This window comes from Choloepus didactylus, chromosome 22 (assembly GCF_015220235.1).
Source record: "Choloepus didactylus isolate mChoDid1 chromosome 22, mChoDid1.pri, whole genome shotgun sequence".
Classification (NCBI taxonomy): Eukaryota; Metazoa; Chordata; class Mammalia; order Pilosa; family Megalonychidae; genus Choloepus; species Choloepus didactylus.
Genome location: NC_051328.1, coordinates 40031650 through 40050984, shown reverse-complemented (window position 1 = coordinate 40050984; position 19335 = coordinate 40031650). Strand labels below are relative to the sequence as shown.

The 19335-nt window shown below is 43.4% G+C and overlaps 1 protein-coding gene across 2 annotated transcripts in view; it reads left to right on the top strand.

Moving 5' to 3' along the window:
* Positions 1-15690: 15690 nt before the first annotated feature.
* ZDHHC7 (zinc finger DHHC-type palmitoyltransferase 7) overlaps positions 15691-19335 on the top strand; it is a 40885-nt gene continuing 37240 nt past the window's right edge. For both annotated transcript variants that reach the window (XM_037816074.1, XM_037816073.1), the window contains exon 1: positions 15691-15949. The gene's annotated coding sequence lies outside the window, so the exon portion shown is untranslated. The remainder of the gene's footprint in view (positions 15950-19335) is intronic.

The window sequence follows — 19335 nt, the reverse complement described above, 5'->3', positions numbered from 1 at the left end:
GGATGAATGGCTAGCTGGAAATGTGGCAGCTGAAAAGTTTGCTTTTTGCTTGAGGGGTAAACAGAATAAACCCTGGAGAGGGGACCATCCCTGCCAGAGCTTCCAGGGCTAGGAGGTTTTCTGCTCTTGGGCTTTCAAATGAAATCAGGGAGAGGCAAAAACTCTGTTGAACCACAGCCTCAAAGCAGGAAGAAACCTTAGAAATCAAGTCTAATCTCCTATTTTAGAGATTAAAAAAAAAAAAAAAGTTGAGGCTTAGTGAGGGGAAATGACTTGCAGAAGATCACATGTCAATGGTTGAGAAAGGAATGAAATCATTGATAAGATGTGTGTTCCGGCTGCCAGAATGCAAAACACCAGAAATGGATTGGCTTTTATAAAGGGGGTTTATTTGCTTACACAGTTACAGTCTTAAGGCCCTAAAGTGTCCAAGGTAATGCATCGACAATCGGGCACCTGTGAGAAACAAGCACTATTCCTAAAAAGGAATAAACGCTCACCCGATTGTGGAGAAGAAAAGAATTTATTCACGGTCTTGCAAGAACGGGAGCCCAACCAAATGTGGAGGTTGGCGCGCAGAACAATAGACCCAGCAGTATTTATTCCCTACACCTAACCGCAGGTCCCTCCCGTGTTTCTCCATTGGCTGGATACTTCAGAGGTTACACTCTATTTGACAAGCCTAACTAGCCCGCCCAAATTGGAAACATGCAGCCCGCCCAAATTGGAAACATTTGAAAAAAAGTCTCCTGTGCAAACTTGGGACATTTGAAACAAGTCTCCACCCCTCTTTCCTTTGTTCTTGAACTGCAGAGCCAGTCTGAGCTAGTTTGGTAACAACTTATGAAGCTGTTTAAGGAACCTCTACCCCTCCTCTGCCAGTCTTCACCTTGCAAAGACAGTGGGCAGATAAACAGGAGGAGTGGCCACCGATTATAGCTTGGCTTCTTGACCTTCTGCCGTTCCGCTGAGCTGCCCCCACCCTGTGTGAAAGCTAAACTTAATCTAATTCTCACAGTACCTTCACTGGAGGATGGCGAATGGCATCTGGAAAACCTCTGTTAGCTGGGAAGACACATGGCTGGTGTCTGCTCCGGATTTCTGGTTTCAAAATGGCTTTCTCCCAGGATGTTCCTCTCTGGGCTTCAGCTTCTCTCCAAAATGTCACTTTCAGTTGCTCTTGGGGCATTTTTCCTCTTCTTAGCTTCTCTGGAGCAAAAGTCTGCTTTCAAAGGCCATGTCCAAAATGCCTCTGTAAGCTTCAGCTCCTCTCTCAGCTTCTGTGCATTCTTCAAAGTGTCCCTCTTGGCTGTAGCAAGCTCACTCCTTCTGTCTGAGCTTTTGTAGAGCTCCAGTGAACTAATCAAGGCTTATGCTGAATGGGTGGTGCCACACCTCCATGGAAATTATCTAATCAGAGTTATCACCTACAGTTTGGTAGGTCATGTCAGATCCTAGAAAAAAGAGTCTAACATATAGAAGCAATGTCTGATCAAGGGGCCCCACAGCTTATCTCATAGATACCAGGTGTGCCATAGACTAAGGGTTAAAGGCTGTTTTAGAAATCCCAGTCATAGTGGTGCCTCGACCCCGAAAGGCAGATAAGACAAGATCAGATAGGTCTATAAGATGAACGACCACAAGCAAGCCAAAAGGCCTGCTTCCTCCAAATAGATAATACAGCTGCACATCAAAGAAGAGTAGTGTGTAAGAACCCTAACAACAGATCAGCTCAGAAGTTGATAAGCCCTCACCCACTCAAAGCACAGGACACCCTTCCCTCCCCACGTGGTTTTTTTCTTTAAAAAATGCCTCTCTCAGAAAGAGCTGGAGCCATTTTCTTTCTTTTCGCTGGCTTCCACCTGTTTTCTCCCTCTAATAAATCTTAAACTTTACACTTAAACTTTGACTCGCTGCGTTGTGTGGATTCTTGAATGACTCCAACCTAACATCTGCTGCCGTGACTCAGATATGGAGGTTCGACTGAGGCTTGAGTCTCCGGCCCCTTAAGGGGCAATGGGACAGCCTCTTGGTTAACCCTGTTCAGAGGACTGACTGAGGTTGGAGTTTCCCAGCCCCTCGGGGCAATGGGGCAGCCTTCCAGTAGACTCTGTTCCCTGCACTACAGTCCTTCAGGATTCCTTGCATTCAGCGGCTTGAGTCCGTCAACTCAGACCACCTTGATGCGACGCTGGCTCACCCTCACAGCTCTCAAACATCTGCAACTAATTTGGCCCTAGGTAAGTGACATCTTTCTGCCCAGATCCTACCCTCAAGAGTTTTGTTCAGTGTCCCGTGGACACCCTGGCCCACCCCAGTGTGGCACCTAGGCCCGCTCTAATGTGGTGCCCTGGCTTCGTAAGCTTAGCAAAATCTGAACGCTCAGTCAAAACTCTCTAACCCTCTGGGAGCGTTTTTCCCCATTGCAGTGGTCAAAGTAACTCAGGGGACGCCTTGTGCGAAAGACTGCACACAATTTCCTGACCCCCAATGACAAACTGGGGATGCCTGCTTTGTTGTTGCAACAGGTCATGCGGGTCTGGGGTGTTAGTCTCACTTGAGCAATGTGTTGGGTGGCCTCTGTAAGCCTCCAAAGGAGCAGGGGGACCGTGGGCCTCTCACAGATGATTTCTGTAAGCCTCCAGTGAGCAAAGTTCCCTAACAAGCTACAAGCCTCTTAAATTCAGGGAGACCATAAGCCTCTAAAGGAGCAGGGGGACCATGAGTCTCTCATGAGCAATCTCCGTAAGCCTCTGGAGAGCAAAATTCCCTAACAAGAAACAAGCCTCTTAAATTTCTTAAATAATTATGGGTAATATCCAGTCACTTTTAAGTGACTCCAAAACTGCATTTTCTCCTAAATCTACTCCCCACAGATGTGTGAGAATTGGATTAAGTTTAGCTTTCACACAGGGTGGGGGCAGCTCAGGGGAATGGCAGAGGGTCAAGAAGCCAAGCTATAATCGGTGGCCAGTCCTCCTGTTTATCCGCCCACTGTCTTTGCAAGATGGACACTGTGGGAGGGGGTAGATGTTTCTTAAACAGCTTCATAAGTTGTTACCAAACTAGCTCAGACTGGCTCTGCAGTTCAAGAACAAAGGAAAGAGGGGTGGAGACTTGTTTCAAATATTCCAAGTTTGCACAGGAGACTTTTTTTTCAAATGTTTCCAATTGGGGCAGGCTGCATGTTTCAAATTTGCATGGGCTAGTTAGGCTTGTGGAATAGAATGTAACATCTGAAGTATCCAGCCAATGGAGAAACGGGAGGGACTTGCGGTTAGGTGTAGGGAATAAATACTGCTGGGTCTATTGTTCTGTGCGCCACCCCACCCCCCATTTTGGTTGGGCACCCGTTCTTGCAGGATCATGAATAAATTCTTTTCTTCTCCACAATTGGGTGAGCGTTTATTACTTTTAGGAAGAGTGCTTGTTTCTGACAGATGTTTACTCCACAATCTCAATAAACTTCAATTAAAAGGAGAAGTAGAACCAGTACAATTTGGCTGCAATATCCTTTAGAGCAACAAAAACGTTAGCCAGAAAATGGCACTTTCTATAGGCAAATTCTCACTGAACTTAATTTTATTTGGCTCAACAGCAAGTGGTCTGAAACTCCTATTCTCAAGCTTTCTAAACTGTTTGGTCCTGGCTATCTTTGTGCCACTTTGTCGCCTCCCACCTGTGAGAATTAGATTAAGTTTAGCTTTCGCACAGGGTGGGGGCAGTTAAGAAATTGGCAGAAAGTTAAAAAGACAAACTGTAATCCACAGTCAGTCCCCCTGCTTATCCACTCACTATCCACAGTCAGTCCCCCTTCTTATCCACCCACTATCTACTGTCCTTGCAAGGTGGAGACTTGGGGTTGAGTTTCCTTAAACAGCTTCATAAGTTGTTACCAAACTAGCTCAGACTGGCTCTGCAGCTCAAGAACAAAGGAAAGAGGGGTGGAGACTTGTTTCAAAGGTTCCAAGTTTGCACAGGAGACTCTTTTTCAAATGTTTCCAATTTGGGCGGGCTGCATGTTTCCAATTTGGGCGGGCTAGTTAGGCTTGTCGAATAGAATGTAACCTCTGAAATATCCAGCCAATGGAGAAACACGGGAGGGACCTGCGGTTAGGTGTAGGGAATAAATACTGCTGGGTCTATTGTTCTGTGCACCAACCCCCACATTTTGTTGGGCGCCCGTTCTTGCAGGACTGTGAATAAATTCGTTTTTTTCTCCACAATCGGGTGAGCATTTATTCCTTTTTAGGAATAGTGCTTGTTTCTCACAATTTCTTGGGGGCTCATCCGGGATCCGAAGCATCGGGGAGGACCCCCCAGGATGGAAAATGGGAAGGCATGCCCCTCTGTTTGAGCAGTCTCGGACTCCATCGTTGGGGGCCCACCTCTGACTGCTGGAGAGACCCGTGATCAGACACTTAGGTCTGCCGCTTGTGGACAAGAAAAGGGGAAGGGAAATGTGTCTCGCAGCCACCAGGTAACTCTGTGCACAGACCAAGGTAAGAAAACAGGAATATTAAGTATTACCTTGGTGGTGGGGACATTCTGATGAGTCTGCGGCTGATCCTAAGGGAAAGACGCCCAGACAAGACTCAGAATGGGGAATAGAGGCAGTCGGCCAGCCGGGGATAAAGGGAAGGGGGTACCTGTAGGGTCCCCCAGGAACATTCCTCTAAATAGTCCATTGGGGAGGATGTTGAAACATTGGGCCGAAAGTGATCAGACCAAGGGAAAGGATAAAAAGAAATTTTATGTTTGGACAAGAGAAAGCATTTTGCCTCCTGATGTATTCTGGCCAAAATGCAGGGCAGATGAGGTATGGCTTTGTGCTGACCTCGTGCATTAGGTTAATAAAAAGAAACCTTTTTCCAAGGAAAAATCTGACTATGCCATGCGCTGGCTGCAGGGAAAAGAAACCAGTTTTTATACCATGAAAGTTAAGAACCCAGATTCAGAGACTGAATCTTTAGAAACGAAAACCGGAATTCTTTGTTAAGCTTTCCCCGCCTTATGTTTCCCCTCCCCCACTGGGGCCTTAAAGATTCAATGGAACCAAACCCCGCCCCTGGGGAATGGGAGGGGCAGTCGGAGAGCCAATCGGTACCGACTGCTGCACCAGGTACAACCCACCCACAGTTGAGAAAAATATTGGAATATAAAAAAGATACACAGGAGCTTCCATTTCCAGAGGCTCCTGAGGAAAGGAGGGTGAGGGTGTATAAACCCGCTGAGTCTTTGTACCCTCTCAGGGAAGTCCCTATTAGATCAGGAGAAATTGGTTATGTAAATGCCCCATTGATGAGTACAGAAGTAAGGAACTTGAAGAGGGAAATGAAATCATTAATAGAAGATGCAGCAAGGCTAGCTGAACAATTAGATCAATTCTTAGGCCCCAGTTTATATACCTGGTCTGAACTTATGTCCATACTAAACATCCCCTTTACAGGAGAGGAAAGGGGAATGGTGAGCAGGGGGCTATGAGAGAATGGGAGAGGCAGCACCTGCCCGGATAAGGGGTGAGGGCAGCAGAGCAGAAGTTCCCCAGTGTGGACCCCAATTGGAATAATAATGATCGGGGGCTAAATCACACATGGAAAATCTTAGAAAACTAGTCATACTGGAAATAAAATTGGCTGTACCCAAATCCTAGAACCTAAGTAAGGCCTTTGAGGTAAATCAGAAAAAAGATGAGAGCCCCTCAGCCTACTGGCAAAGGTTGAGGAACCAGGTGAGGAAGTACTCAGGGTGGACCCTGATGATCCTGTGGCCCAGGGAATGCTAAAGGTCAGCTATGTAAAGGGATCTTGGTCTGATATTCAGAAAAAGATCCAGAAAATGGCTGGCTGGCTGGATAAGCCATTGGAGGAGTTATTGAGAGAGTCTCAGAAAGTGTTTCTAAGAAGAGAGGAGGAAAAGCAGAAGCAGAAAGCTAAGGTCATGATGAGCAGGTTGACCTCATGGTCAAGGAGAGAGTAGGGATGAAGCAGGGAGGAGACAGATGGGCGAGATAGAGAAGCAGTCGGGGCCAGTTAGAAAGAAAGAGGGGGGATTGGTCTGGGGGTAATTCAGGACATGGCTGGCTTACCTCTTCCCCAGGAAAAAAAAAGGAAACTAAGGAAATTTCTGGGTTTGGTGGGGTGTCATATATGTTCAGATTTAAGGATTCTGTGCAATGGGGTTTGTGTGATTCTCTGTCTGTATCCTTAAGTGATGTGGGGCTGGACAGGTATTGGTGGATACATTTGCATATTTTAGTGTATAAATTCTGGGAGTTAAAGGTTCATGTATCTAATGGAAGTTTGGGTCGCATGTTTACACAGGGATGTGGGATAATTATATTTGTATGTAATGAAAGCATGTGATACAATTATGTAGGAGTCTTTAAAGCTGTGGAAGTTTGTCAGTGTATGATTTGAGACTTGGCAGAGATTTCCTGTGTACTCATCTATGGTAGACTGGAGATATTTCTTTGTGTCTTTGTAGCCTATACTAGTTTGTATGTACTCTAAAGCTGGGCAATTGTGTGCAGGTTCACAATAGTGTGGAGAATGAGACAACTCTTTACTTGAAACTGTAAAAGAAACTGGCTGTATATGCTTGCAAATGGGCATAATGTGTGGTTTTGTATGGTTATGGGTATGTATATACGGATTTTACTGTGTACAGCATTTTCCCTGAGGTAGAAGTGGTTTGAGTATGTGTAAGTTGTATGTGTCTGTCTGTTCCAAATACATAAGGGGCCGTGTGTTCTTGTGATTTGTAGTATGGTTTTGCTGATATATTTTGGGCAAAAGCAAAAGGTTCATAATCAGAGTGCAAGGGAATTGTATGCACGTGTTTCTGTAAAAGGGGTTGAGATTCACTAAAGCTGCATCGAATGAACTTGGGACAGTGAGTGGTGCATATCTCTTCCCAGCTCTGCGTTTTGTGATGCCGGTTGCTAGCTTGAAATTGGGTCTGGTGGGAATAGAGGCACCACTTATATTGTCAAATGCCACACACCAAGGCTTGTCGTCCTCCCCCTGAAGAGTGGGTTATTACTCATCTGGCAGCAAACCTTGTGTGTGTGTCCAAGGTGTACATATATGTAAATCAACTATATTCAGGCATCACTGAACTGGATATATTGAAGACTGGATTTTCAGTGGGTGTTTGGGAATGGTGAGCCTTTTTGTTCATTAATCCTGGGTTATTCTGAATTATTGTTGTCCTTTCGTCTTAATTGCTCCATTCTTTTTAGCAGCAAATAGCCTTAAATGCTAAATTCTTGCTGTGCTTCATGCAAATGAGTTCAGGGGTGTCTGTACCTGAGGGAGGTGTTAGCAGTTTTACACCAGGGGAGTCATTGGGGAGTACAGACCATGTGTAATCTGGCTCTTAAGCATTTTGCATGTGTGGGCCTTTATACTGTAGCTAAACAAATTGTAAACAATGCATAATTTGCCAAAGGGTTAATAAGAAAGTCCTAAGGAAAGAAGTACATGGGGAAAGAAACCAGGCCTCAGGTCATTTCAGAGTATTCAAGTTGATTACACTGAGATGCCCCCAGTGGGGCATCTAAAACTAGAGATCTCCCTTCCTTAGATTCAAAGGATGTCTTCCTTAAGAATTGTGTACTGGCTTTGTCTCCTACTCTGTCATCCCTCAGGCACCCTGGTCTGCTGGCCCAAACTCCGCCTCTTAAGTGTGCTGTCCATCAACACCAACCTAGCAGCTGGATCCTCATCAAGTCGTGGAAGGAGTCCAGACTTCAACCAGCCTGGGAGGGACCTTATCAAGTTTTGTTAACAACTGATACAGCAGTCCGGATGGCAGAGAAAGGCTGGACTCACTACACCCAAATAAAGGGACCAGTGTCTGAACCAGACGGTAAGTACCCAGCAACTCTGCCCAAATCTTGGACAATAACTCCAACCTCAGATCTCTTAAAGATCACTCTAAAAAGACAATAGCTGGGAGGGAAAAAGTGGGGGCAGGTCAAACCCTGTGTCTCCATACCACTTGGTCAGGTGCTTTCAAAAACTGAAGGATGGATGGTCTAAAGTTCAGATTCGGAATGGGAATAATTATGCTAGTCATAATGTTCCCAGTTCAGAATGCAGCAAGTCCTGTCAAATTAGTAATAAATATAACTAAAGGCTTAGAGTTTCAAACAGTGCAATTTGATGCATGTCAGGTAGTGGACTGTGGACTTGGAGTACCAGCGGTGGCTGAGTGGAAAGGATAAATATCTATGCCCAGAGCCAGTAAGAACTGTTTTCAGCTGAGTCTCCCCTTGCCTCTCTTGGGCTGATGTATGGTGGACTACCCAATATAAGGGATGGACTGTAGATAATAGTTAGATCCACCCAACCCACAGGAAATTGAAGGATAAAAGAACTTTCTACAGAGGTAACACCCCACCAGATTGTAGGAATCTTCAATGCAACCCAGTGGTAATAACTATTAAAGAAGCTAATAAACAACTCACTATCAGTGGGGGAGCGGATGGGATATATGGCATAGGGATAGAGGTTATTGGTAGAGATCCTCTGGGGAGATTCCGTCCACAAGTTCTTTCCTCTCCATTAAACTTGTCATTAACCACGTTCTCTCCAGTTAGCCCTTCAGTAACACTGGAGGGAGTTCAATCGGAGGCCAGTTCCCCAGTTCAGAATGATCCCAAGGTAATTAGAATAATTAAAGCAGAAAACTTAAAGCAAACCATAGAAATAGAAACAGGATATGGGGATGCAAATGCCTGGGTAGAATGGGTTAAATATACAGGCCAGAGCCTGGACAAAAGTAACTGCTAAGCTTGTGCAACAGTCTGACCCACTGCTCAGATCGTGCCCTTTCCCTTTGGTGTGGAAAAGCATGAGCAGGAGTTCAAGCGTGTGGTGCTCCTTTCCCAGAACACTACTCCTGGGGAAACTGCAGTACGTTGTCCTCCCTTTTTCCTCCAATCAGGAGAGGAAACACCAAGGCCAGGCTGGCTCCTCACCCTGGTCCAGGAAACCACTCTGCCTGTCTCTCTGGATGGGGTGAGGGGCTCAGGATCTCGGGACCGTGGCCTCGTGTACCCCAGTGTGGGATGTGACTGAGGATAGTACTGGCGGTTTCTCCAGTCTAACCACACCCCGAGCAGACCTTTGGTGGTGCTGCGGAAGGGGCGTCCTCCAACCAGTGTCACCTGAAAAATGGAAGGAACCTGTGCTCTGGTCCAATTGGCCATCCCAGTCACCCTGGCATTTGAGAAAGGAGAGGACGTAAAACCCCAAGAGAAAAGGGAGAAAAGGAGTTTACCTGGTTCTTTCAACAACCGGATATATTTAGACAGTATAGGAGTTCCACGGGGAATCCCAATGAGTTTAAAGCTAGAAATCAAATAGCTGCAGGATTTGAGTCATGTTTATTCTGGTGGGTCACAATTAATAAAAATGTAAACTGGATTAATTATATTATAAGCAACAAAGATTTATCAATTACACCAAAGATGTGGTTAAGGGCATCGCAGAGCAGCTAGATGCTACTAGCCAAATGGCATAAGAAAACAGAATAGCTTTAGACATGATGCTGGCTGAAAAAGGAGGCATTTGTGTAATGATTGGCAGCAGTTGTACATTTATCCCAAATAATACAGCACCTGATGCGACCATCACCAAAGCTTTGCAGGGGCTAACTGCTTTATCTGAAGAATTAGCGGGAAATTCAGGTATTAATAATCCTCTCACTGAATGGTTAAAAAGCTGGTTTGGAAAGTGGAAAGGGTGGCGTTGTCCATCTTGACCTCTCTTATCATTGTAGCTGGAGCACTCACAGCAGTCGGCTGCTGCATCATTCCATGCCCAGGGGTTGACTTAAAGGCTTATTAAGACGGCCCTAACCAAACAAATGCCAGTTCAATACACGCGAAACAATGTATACCCCCTCAGAGAGGAGGATTTGTACGATAAGGAATATAAGAAAGCTCTTCAAAAATTTAAGAGACTGAAATGTGAAAACTAGAGAGAGTTTAAAAGAAAGAGGGGGGATTTGTGAGAATGAAATTAAGTTTAGCTTTCACACAGAATAGGTGTGCCTTGCAGGGTGAGGCAGTTAAGGAATTGGCAGAAGGTTAAAAAGACAAAGTGTAATCCACAGTCAGTCCCCCTGCTTATCCGCCCACTATCCACAGTCAGTCCCCCTGCTTATCCGCCCACTATCTACTATCCTTGCAAGGTGGAGACTCAGGGTAGAGGTTCCCAAAATAGCCTCGTAACTTGTTACCAAACTAGCCCAGACTGGCTCTAAAGAGGCCTGGGCATACCCATTGTAGTCAGGGGTGGAGATTTGTTCCAAGGGTTCCTAATGTTGCAAATTTGCACGGGAAATGTATTTCAAATGTTTCCAATTTGGGTGGGCTGCAGTTTTCAAATTTGCTGGGCTAGTTAGGCTTGTCGAATAGAATGTAACCTCTGAAGTATCAGCCAATGGAGAAACAGGGGAGGGACTTGTGGTTAAGTGTAGGGAACAAATACTGCTGAGTCTATTGTTCTGGGCGCCAACCCCCACATTTTGGTTGGGCACCCGTTCTTGCAAGATTGTGAATAAATTCTTTTCTTCTCCACAATTGGGTGAGCATTTATTCCTTTTAGGAATAGTGCTTGTTTCTCACAAGAAGTCAAAAAAGACCTGGTCAAAAGGGTCCTTGCAAAAACCTAAAATTGCTGGAAGGACATAAAAAAAAAAAGTGTGCTTTTATTAAAAAAAGTTTCCTTAAATTATTAAAGTGTCATTTCTTAGTAAAAGGTTGTAGAAATGTTTTTCTGAGTAATCAGTGTAGGAAGCAAAAGTCTGTTTTATCAAAATAACTTCTTGCACTTCATGTTAACTTTATTATATCCTTGATTGTTTATTTAAATTCTTGTATTAAGCACTCTTTACTTTTAAATTATTGTCTGTCCCTATACTCTTATTTGAATGGGAGGTTACTTAATGAAACCCAAACTGGCTGAACCACGACCTGATAAGGCTCAGGCCTTTTCTAATAGAAACCATAGGTTTAAAGTGTAACAAACAAACCTGTAACACTAGCACAAAGTCCTGTTAACAGCCTTGTTTAGCCAGTAAATAAAACTATGTTAACTCATTTTATATTAAATAAAACTTTGTAAATGTATAAAAATATTATTTCTATTCTAAGCTATCCATGCCTCAAATCGATGTATTCATCAGTTACTTAGTAATCACTGTAAAAAAACTGGAGTGTATAGAGAAAACTTAATATCCTCACTTCAACTTGTCATCAATCCTCAAATATTTAACGATATTAAGTTAGCACACTACATTAAAAAAATAATAAAAGAATACTTTGCTAAGTAACTAATTAAATTAGAAAAACTTCTCCTTTAATCACAAAGCAAAACCTTTAGCCCATATCCTCCTAATATGTCCCAAACCTACCAAGGAAGCTGTCTTATAGCACATAAAAATGGTGGGCATAAAAAGCAGCCATAAAATGGAAAATAGCAAAAACATTAAAAATCCCTCTCAAATACTCTAATTTAATAATTGTTATACAACATTATAAAGCTTATTTGTGACAGCACCCTTGTTCAGTAATATAGTAATCAACATACTCATAGAGCCAATATGCTATAAAAATTTAACAAAACTAAGAAAACAAAATACCTGCATGAATTTCAAAATTCATGCAAAGTTAAATCATTGTGTGCGTTTTTTTAAGAGAAACAATGTAACACCTGTACATTCCATTAATCCTTGCCAAAAAATTATTTATTACTATTTCAAGATGCATTAACTAAAGTGTTTTAATTATTTAGCAATATTCTAACAAGTTTAAACCTATATTATTTTTTAGTAAAAGGTTATAAAATGTTTTCCTGAATAATCAATGTAAAAGGCAGAAAGTGTTTTATCAAAATAACTTATTGCACTCTTCTGTTAAATTTATCATGTTCTTGGTTGTTTAAAAATATTGTCTTCTCACTTTTAAAAGATCTAAGTCTTTTCCTTAACTTTAATTAAATAATAATAAAAAAAAAGATGTTAGGTCGGAGTCATTCAAGAATCCACACAACACAGCGAGTCAAAGTTTAAGTATAAAGTTTAAGATTTATTAGAGGCAGAAAGCAGGTGGGAGCCAGTGAAAAGAAAGAAAATGGCTCCAGCTCTTTCTGAGAGCGGCATTTTTTAAAGAAAAAAACCACGTGGGGAGGGAAGGGTGTCCTGTGCTTTGAGTGGGTGAGGGCTTATCAACTTCTGAGCTGATCTGTTGTTAGGGTTCTAACACACCACTCTTCTTTGATGTGCAGCTGTATTATTTAGGTGGAGGAAGCAGGCCTTTTGGCTTGTTAGTGGTCGTTCATCTTATGGGCCTATCTGATCTTGTCTTATCTGCCTTTTGGGGTCAAGGCGCCACTATGACTGGGATTTCTAAAACAGCCTTTAACCCTTAGTTTATGGCACACCTGGTATCTATGAGATAAGCTGCAGGGCCCCTGGATCAGACATTCCTTCTATATGTTAGACTCTTTTTTCTGGGGTCTGATAGGTAACATCTCCATGGAAACACTCAAAGAATTACAATCTAATCAACACTAAATCCTCTGCCCACACAAGATTGTATCAAAGATAATGGCATTTTGGGGGACATAATATGTTAAAACTGGCACAGTGTGTTTGTCAATGTTGACATCCCTATTAAATATTTTAGTGAATGACTTATTGTGCTGTTTTCTTCAAAAAAGTTGCCATTTTATAGTTCGAATATACAAGCTATACTAGGAAATAGAAACACAGGCAGCACAAACAAGTGTGGGGCCTGAAGAGACGATGGGGTGAGGCTCTCTCCCCTCTATTTATCATCAAAGATTTTGAAATGGGCCAAAAAGATTACTGGGCATCTTCAATGGGTAACTAGGCATTGTTGGGTACATCCTTCTGGGTTATCTGGTTTTATGAATATTTTCTTATCTTTAAACTCTACAGAACTCTGGAAATCATAGAGAACTGATAGCAATGCAAACAATCTTTGCTCAGAGATGTTAGATATACAAACAAATCTTGTCTGGTGGAAGTTTGATTTTCCTCCCCCATAGTGGAAAGTCTGTTTCGCATGTGTTAAGCAAATCCATCTCCACATACTGGCCTGCCTATGTACGTGTCTGCTCTTTGGAATCCCCTTTGAACCCACTCTAGCATCTTACTGACTCCTTTACTAATCAGTGGGCCTAATGAAATCTTGACACGGCTTCATTCATGATTCATGAATTTTTTTTACCTTCGTTAAAAAATATTTATTTTGGTAATTAATATATATATCACAAGATTTTCCACTTTAACCATTTTCATTTGTAAAATTCAGTGCTATTACATGCACCATGTTGTGCTACCATCAGTACCCTCCATTACCAAAGTATTTTCAGAACACAAACAGAAACTCTGTAGCCATTCAGCAATAAGAGGGGAATTGCCAGGTCATAGAGTAATGCTATGTTTAACTTTCTGAGGAACCACCAAACTTTTCCACAGTGGCTACACCATTTTACATTCCTACCAACAATGTAGAATGGGTCTTATTTCTTTACATTCTAACCTACCAACATTTGTTATTTTCTGTTTTTTTTTCTTTCTGTTTGTTGTTGTTGTATGTGTGTGTGTGTTTTAATACTAGACATTCTAGTGGGGGTGAAGTGGTATCTCATTGTGGTTTTGGTTTGCATTTCCCCAATAGCTAGTGGTGTTGAGCATCTTTTCACGTGCTTATTGGCCATATGTACACCTTTTTTTGGAGAAATGTCTATTCAAGTCCTTTGTGGGTTGTCTGTCTTTTTGTTGTTGAGTTGTAGGAGTTCTTTACATATTCTGGTACTAAGCTCTTTTTAGATATATGGTTTCCAAATATTTCCTCCCAGTCTCTGGGCTGTCTTTCCACTTTCTTGATAATGTACTTTGATGCACAAAAGTTTTTAATTTTGATTTTATTATTGCTGTTGCTTGTGCTTTTGGTGTCATATCTAAGAATCCATTGTCTAATATAAGGTCCTCAAGCTTTTCCCCTATGTTTTCTTCCAAGGGTTTTATGGTTTCAGCTCTTACATGGAGGTCAATGATCCATTTTCTGCTCATTTTCTAATATATGGAGTGAGGTAGGGGTCCAATTTCAATCTTTTCCATGTGGATAGGCAGTTTTCCCAGCATTATTTGTTGCCGAGACTATTCTTTCCCCATTGCATGTACTTGGCACCCTTCTTGAAAGTCAATTGCCATTGATGTGGGGTGTATTTCTGGACTTGCGAGTCTAATTCAGTAGTCTTATTTGTCTCTCCTTAGGCCAGTACCAGGCTATTTTGATTACTGTAGCTTTGTAATAAGTTTTGAAATCAAGAAGTATGGGTGCTCTAACTTTGTTCTTCTTTTTCAAGATGGTTTTGGCTATTTGGGTCTCCCGCACTTCTATATGAATTTGATGATTAGCTTTTCCATTACTGCCAAAAAGGCTGCTGGGATTGTAATTGAGATTGCATTGAATCTGTAAATCACTTTGGGTAATACTGACTCTTAACAACATTGTCTTCCAATCCATGAACCCAGAATATCTTTCCATTTGTTTGGGCCTTCTTTAATTTCTTTCAGCAACTTGAAGAAAAGTTTATATTTTAACACTGTTCATACCAAGTATTCCCCAAGTATATTGGCTGCTTGCAGCCTTCCTAGTATTCAAAGATAACTATCCTTTCTTTCCACCTCTGTAAAAATAACTGACCATTGACTGGAGGCCCACCTCACCTTTCTGTGTGCGGAACAAAATTTGGAAACAAAGATTGCAGGAGATGAGAGTCCCAAGGGGGTTGACCAAATGCATAGCACCATGATGAATATATAGATGTATATGATATGATCACATAACTTTAAACTTTCAAAACTGGGATTTTGATGATTAATTTAGCACAAGCTTTGCTTTCCAACGTGTAGCTGGAATAAGAGTTTGTGAGAGGAAGAACGGTAAATAGTGAGCAGGTGGTTTGCAGAGAGAGATTCTGATAGATCCCTGAGGTGGCATTACTGCTTGCATCAGTAATAATGTAGTAAGTACCTGCCAGTTTAATAATAACTGAGCAACTACCTCATAGCCCTGGGAAAATTGTCCTCAAATTCTACAAGGAGTCCAAAGAAATAAAAAACACTGAGGACGCGTCACCTGGAAGGGATCATGGAGTTCCTCTACTTTCCAAGTCCCTCGGAGACCCCGGGTTCAGCCTCCGATCATCCCTGGTCTAGTGTGCTTCCCCTGTGCGCATAAGTTTTCCGGCTCAGGAGTTTCCACTCCCGTTCTCTTGTTTTCTCAATTTCCCAGTTATCGTTTCTGCACAACATACAGGCCCAGCCTAAAGTTGGCGATGGGACGGCTCTGCGAATCCCGTGACTCCGCCGGGGACTCCCCGACCTGGTTTGGCAGCCTAGCGGCGCGGCTTGAGCCTTGCGGCAGCCCGTAGTCCCTCGTTCTCTCACCGGACCGCGTTTTGATTGGATCCCTTTATTTTTGCGAGGGGAGTCCGCAACTAAGAGCTGAGTTTTCTCAAATAGCAGTCAGTCTTTAAGACACTGCTTCCCAGCCGACTGCTTGCCTCCGCTCTCCCGCAAACCGCCACACGCGTCCCCCACGCGAGGCGGCGAGCGGCGCGGTCGGATCTGCGCAGGCGCGGCGCCGCTGACCTCGCCGGGTCCACTTCCGGGGGTCGAGCGGCCGCGCTCTCCCGGCAGGGATCTGGGTTCCGGCATCTGCTTGGCCGCCGCTCCCCTCAGACCCGCCCGGCGAGATCCAGCCGAGCCGCGGCGCCCGCCCCGGTCCGGCCATGAGCGCGGTCGCATGATGCATCCCTGCCTCGGTCGCTTCAGCCGCCGCCGCCGCCGACGCAGGCCGGGAGGAGCCGCCGCGCCGGCGACCCCGCCTGGGCCTCGGGTGAGTGAGGCGGGCAGGGCTGGGCCGGCTGTTCACGCCCGGGCTCCCGGCCACTCCCGGTCCCCGCCCGCCATCCCTCGGCCCCCCTGCTCCCTCTCCTGCCCCCTGTCGCGCATCCGCGACCTTCCGGAGGTCCTTGGGGGCACCTTTGACCTGCGCGTGACTTCCCTTGTAGGGGTCTCCTTGTCACTCATTAGTGGCTCTCGGAATAGGGCCTGGGTCGCGTGCAGCCCGAGCTTCTCCCCGACCTTGGGTGTGACACTCAGCTCTCGGGGCCACGGGTTTCTCCTGTGTGCACTGGGATTCGGGTGACTAATAATGGGGTTGTTGTTAGGACCAGAAGAGACTCTGGCTATAAATCCTTTTGTAAGCTATAAAGAGTTTTTTACAAGCACGTATTACAATAGACTTCTCCGCACATCGCGCGTGGCTTCCCGAAGGCCAGTGTTCTTTCCTCCGCTTGATTAAAGAAAACAACAAACTTTTCTCTTCTTTTGTTCTTTGCCCATTTTCCTCCTTGTTGTCCTACCCCCTCCTCCGCCCGTCAGTTATCTTTAGGGGTAAGGGGAGTGAGGTGTAGCTGCCTGACATCTGCAGGTGGAACAGTCAGGTCAGCCTTGAGGGAAACGTTTGCATCTTTTCTTGCTGCAATCAAGGCTTCTCTCTCCTGAGTAGCCATTGCTGCTGCAACTAGGTCCGTTTTGCTGATCCATGGACACACTTTACCAGCTTATGAATAATCAGTTTATTATGGTAGTTAAACTGGAGCTTTAAGAACTGTTGATGGAGTTGCCTTCTAGCCTGTTTAGGTTGTATACAGTGCTGTCCAAATCAGTGCTACTTGTGTCCAAATCGGTGCTACCTGTTTTGTTTGTAGTGTGCTTATGTATGTATTTAAGGCACCTATATTTATCTGTAGTACTTTTATTGTCTTAGATGGTGTAGAAATCCAGGTCAGTATACATTTTTTCCTAAACTCTTCATTTTCACATATGATAAATTTAATCATTTTGGTGTTGCTTTATAGCTTTTACTTACCCGAAGTCACTTTTAAAAGAGTCACCTTGTAGAATTTGCTTGTTGGCAAGTCAAAACATGGTTAAAGTGAAAGGCTCTTGGGGTATTTGAAAAAAGGAATGGAACAGAAGGATTGATTGACTTCAGAAGCATTGGCTTTTGAATTTGAGATGGAGACTAAGACTACCTGAAAAGGTAGTTTTTAAACAATTCATTAAACAGTTGAAACTATTTATGCAGATGTTTCATCTCCAGGTAATAAAGTGGGTAAAGTGTGTCCAGAAGTATTCTGTTACCAGTGGCTTTCTGGCCTCCAGCCTGCCTTCGGTGCTTTGGCTAATACATGTTGAATTGACAACCGAATGAGCTGGAACTTTACAGCCATGCTAATCAATGAACTATAAAAGCAGAAATCATCTTTAAGAAAGGAAAAGTGTCAGCATGAATAAAATGGTCAGCTGAGAGAAAGTGCTATGAACTTTGTGTAAGAACTTTGTTTAAGAAGTATAAAGAAACTTTAAACATTAGAGCACAGCATAAGGTAAAAAAATCAAAACTCCCACTTTTACTTCCTCCCCAAAGCCAGTCATCAGGGTCAGCGTTCACAACTTGCTGTGTGACCATTCAGCTGTAGCATCTTTCCTTCTGTCTTGGTCCCTTTCTACTTAAAAACATCCTTCCTTGCTTTACCATTTATCATGAAGGAGACAGAGGCCATTTCAACTTTATTCTTTTCTAGCTGAACTTTATCTGAATATCCATTAGTCTTTTTCTTCTTCTTTTCTCTGAGGAAGAGATAGTTCCTTCTTCCCAATGTTGTTGACTCTTGTATCAGTGCTTTGGTCTGAATGTTATGGGACCCTGAATTATCATTTACTGTCACTTGCCTCTTTGAATTTTTTCTGTTTCACCAGTTTCTTTGACTCTGTCTACAAACATGTGCTTGCTAATCTTGGTCGTGCTTATTACTAGGTTTCGTTCCCTCCAGAAACCGTCACTAAGACCTTATTTATTGTCTAATACAATTCAGACTCCTGGGGCCAAGATAAGGCTTTATACTGGAATTACACCTTCTAGTTTTTAAAACACTATGTTATCCTGCAGTACCTTATACATAGTGAGTGCTTGATAAATGCTTGACTGATGATTAATTTAGCTAGGCACAGAGAGTGTAAGAGTATTTAATTGGAGGAAATAGCAGGAGCAAATGCATAGGGGTGTGAAATTCCATGGCAAGGGGAACCAAAATGAGCACTGTGTGAAGATCTCACTGTGTGAGAGTGGTGAAAATTGAGTCTGGAAAGGCCAGAGCCAGAGTCAGTCTAGCCTTGAATGCCGCGGCCAATGCTAGAAGGTTCTTGACTAGGTTGATTTTGTGACTGTTCCGGTTTGCTAAAGCTGCTGTTACGCAAAATACCAGAAATGGAGTGGCTTTTAGAAAGGGGACTTATTGGGTTACAGATTTACAGTTCTAAAGCCATAAAAGTGTCCAAACTAAGGCATCAACAAGAGGATACCTTCCGTGAAGAATGGCCAGTGGTGTCTGGAACACTTCTGTCAACTGGGAAGGCACGTGGCTGGCATCTGCTGTCCTTTGCTCTTGGGTTGTGTTTCAAAATGGCTTTCTCCAAAATGTCTCTGGGCTTCTGTCTTAGCTCCTCTCTCTCAGCTCCTATGCATCTTTGCTTCTTTTTCCCAGGGTGTTTCTCTGTAAGCGTCTCCAAGCCTCAGTGTCTGTGTGGGCTCTTGAGCTCTCTTAAGAACTCCAGTGAACTAATCAAGACCCACCCTGAATGGGTGGGGTAACACCTCCATGGAAATGATCTAATCAGAGGTCTCACCCACAGTTGGGTGAATCACATCTCCATGGAAACAATCAAAAGTTTCCACCCAGTTAGATTGGATTAAAAGATCATGGCTCCTCTGGAGTCCATAACAGTTTCAAACTGGCACACTGACCACCTCTGTGATCTTTTTATAACAGCTTCACTGAGATATAATTCACATTCCATGCAATTCACCCATGTAAAGTGCACAGTTCAGTGACTTTTAGTACATTCACAGAGTTGTGTAACCATTACAATCCATTTTAGAACATTTTATCAACTCAAAAAGAAACCCTGTGCCCTTCAGCTATCACAACCCCAACCTCTAGCACTAAGCAACCTGCAGTCTACTTCCTGTCTCTATAGATTTCCCTATTCTGGACTTTCATATGGATTGAATCATATAGTCAGAGGTCTTTTGTGTCTGGCTTCTTTCATGTAGCATAATGTTTTCCAGGTCCATCCATGTAATCAGTACTTCATTCCTTTTTATGGCCAAGTAATATTTGCGATAGGCCACATTTTGTTTATTGATCATCAGTT